A 2709-nucleotide genomic window follows, 5' to 3' on the forward strand; every position below is an offset into this window, starting at 1 on the left:
GTCAGGTGGCTTTGTCGTTGGATGACGCTAAAAGTTTCCATAGCATCACATACATGCTTCACCTAAACGCGCTGGTAGGTTAAGGGAAAGGTCGGGGGTTGGGTTTAGGTTACGTGACTCCGGGAGGAATAACGTGGTTAAAGAAAATGGCTTCCCTGACACGAGGCAAAACGGGGCGTTTAAGGACACGCGGGACACTAACCCGCTTTCCTGGGTGAAAGTCCTGTTTGACCCATCCACTACCCCAAACCAAGCTCCTACAGGGGATTCCCCCCCTTATACTACTTCAAAACCCCATTAGGAGCTGCTCTCCCCGGTACGTTCTCACACACACACGCGACAGGTGCTTTTTTTAGTCGCATCAGACGCGACAGACACTGTCCAAACGTTCGTATTCTAGTGTTCGAGTGAGAACGGGTTGTGAGTTCAATGTTTGTTACAGCTTTTCTACTCAGAAAGTTAATTAATGACAGAAAATGAGACAAATTGAGACAAAAAAAGAAATGTATGTAAGTGTCACCGTGGTTTGAATGTTTGTTTCACAATTTTTGGTATTTTAAGACTCAGTGATTGACCGAGTATTAAAAGAAATTATCGACAATCAAAGAACATATTGTTGAGCCCTAGATCAAAAGTAAATCCAACCTTAGGTTTGAAATCAGGATTTCTGTATGTAGTAACTTTTTGCATGCCTTAAACACCTCTAAATTAATCCACTGTGTGTGTGTGTGTGTGTGTTGGTGTGTGTGTCGTGTGTGTGTGGGAAGCCTGACACCAGTTCTCTTATTGATAAACAAGATATCTAGTTTCTCCCAGCCAATAAATATTCTAAACTCCAGTATTATCCACATATTGCTCATGTTCCAAGTAAGCTCATTCTGTTGTGGCACCAGAGGAAACATTAAACACTCTTCCTGCTCACTTCTCCTCTCGCTGGAGACAATGGATAAAGGAAAGGTGAGAGAGATTGAGGGAGGGAGGGAGGGAAACTACAGACAGGTTATATGGACAACTATGCTCTGCCTTCCTCACGCACACCATTTTGTTCTACCTCTTCCGCTGCCGACACCAGAGATCTATAAGAAGACGACTGCCGTGCAGGGGCTGACTTTACTGGGAGCTGAACCAACCTACCTGTAAAGTTAAGATTAACAGTAGAGGCTTCAAGCTCATCCCCTTTCCGTCCTTCACTCCCGCGTTCCAACGTATTCTGAGTCTTTATCTGTTTCTGCTGTCTTAAACTACCTCCCTCTCTCTTTTCTCTTACGGCCTTTTTTTCCTTATATTTAATCTAAGCGAGAAATGCAAGGGGGAGCCTTTAAATTTCATACCCCCAGAAAACTCTGGCAAGTATTCACTTCGTTCCACTTTTCCCTTTCAAACCTCTCGGCTGGAGGCCTCGGCGTGACATCCTTGGATAGAGCGCCCCGCTCTCAAATCACCGCTGACGCCTTAGATGAGCTGCACTGGGATCTCGCAATATGAAAAACACCCCCTGACAGATTTTCTTACTGACACACGCAGGTACAGAGATCAACCCGCAATGGCCTCAGTCATCCCCGCACATTAAAGACCTCCACTGAATGTACCCACAACTAAAACGGACATAACAATTCCCAGGGTATTTCCAGGATAATTGTTAGAACTTATGATCAAACTTTTTTTTTTTTGCTCCTCCTTTAACACAACGCTGTTTTCATGTGAGGATCAGCGGTGTCATAAAGAACAAGGTGCAGCTCTTAACATCGGGACAAATATGCCATTACACTTGAATATTTCCTGCATCTGCATCGGCGATGGCGAACTCTTCCCATTACCCGAGCAGAAGTCTTTCAAAGGCAGACTGGATGGAGCAAAGGCCAGCAATGGAAGAGGACTGGCTCCCATCGCACGACTCTTAGCTCATTTCATTATCATCCCATGGACTAAAAATCTATGGCATTATGCATCATCGGTTTTTAAAAGCTCCTCTTTTCGCCAGCCTCGAACGCCCCTTTTTTACAGTATTAGGAGGATGCATCAACATGGGCAAAAAGCCCTCACATAAGTCGATCACATCGTCTGCACTAATTTGAGTAGTGGGGAGGAGTGTGCGGCGCACACACACAGTTGTGTGTTTTCCTTAAGCCGCATGTGAGTCAAACAATGCAGGAGTGTGGTGTGTGTGTGTGTGGGTAAAAGGCGGAGGAGCCGAGGAGGTGATGGTAATGTTTTTTTTCGGCAAAAAGAGAAAGATTGCTGAATCCTTGCCTCCTAGAGCGGGGGGGGAAGCAGGGAGGGAGTGTGTTGGGTGGGGGGGAGGGTTGCGTAGTGATGCGGGGATTAGGTATATGGATGGCCTAAGGAGGTTTCCATCATTCATAAAGCGCGGCCGCCGTACGCGCCTGACGCCGAATTGATCTTGCAAAGAAGCAGGGTGCAGAGAGACCCGTCATAGTCTCCCCGAGCTACAAATCAACCTGCTAGTGCTGCGGCACTCTGATGGACCCGTGTTACCTCGCGACATTACTACAGCCCAACAGTTAAAGTGACCGCCAGTTCACGCAGCATTATGAGTGAGTTATGACGCGATGCAAAAGTAGTCTCCATACATCCGGTATTACTGGGCGGGTTACAGTCAAGACTACTACGATAAAGTGAGCTTAAGCACTGCATAATTCACAAAGTAAAAAGCCCTGCGTGAGGCTTACTGTGTTTCCCAGTTTTTTT

This window comes from Etheostoma spectabile, unplaced genomic scaffold, assembly GCF_008692095.1.
Source record: "Etheostoma spectabile isolate EspeVRDwgs_2016 unplaced genomic scaffold, UIUC_Espe_1.0 scaffold285, whole genome shotgun sequence".
NCBI classification, from domain to species: Eukaryota; Metazoa; Chordata; class Actinopteri; order Perciformes; family Percidae; genus Etheostoma; species Etheostoma spectabile.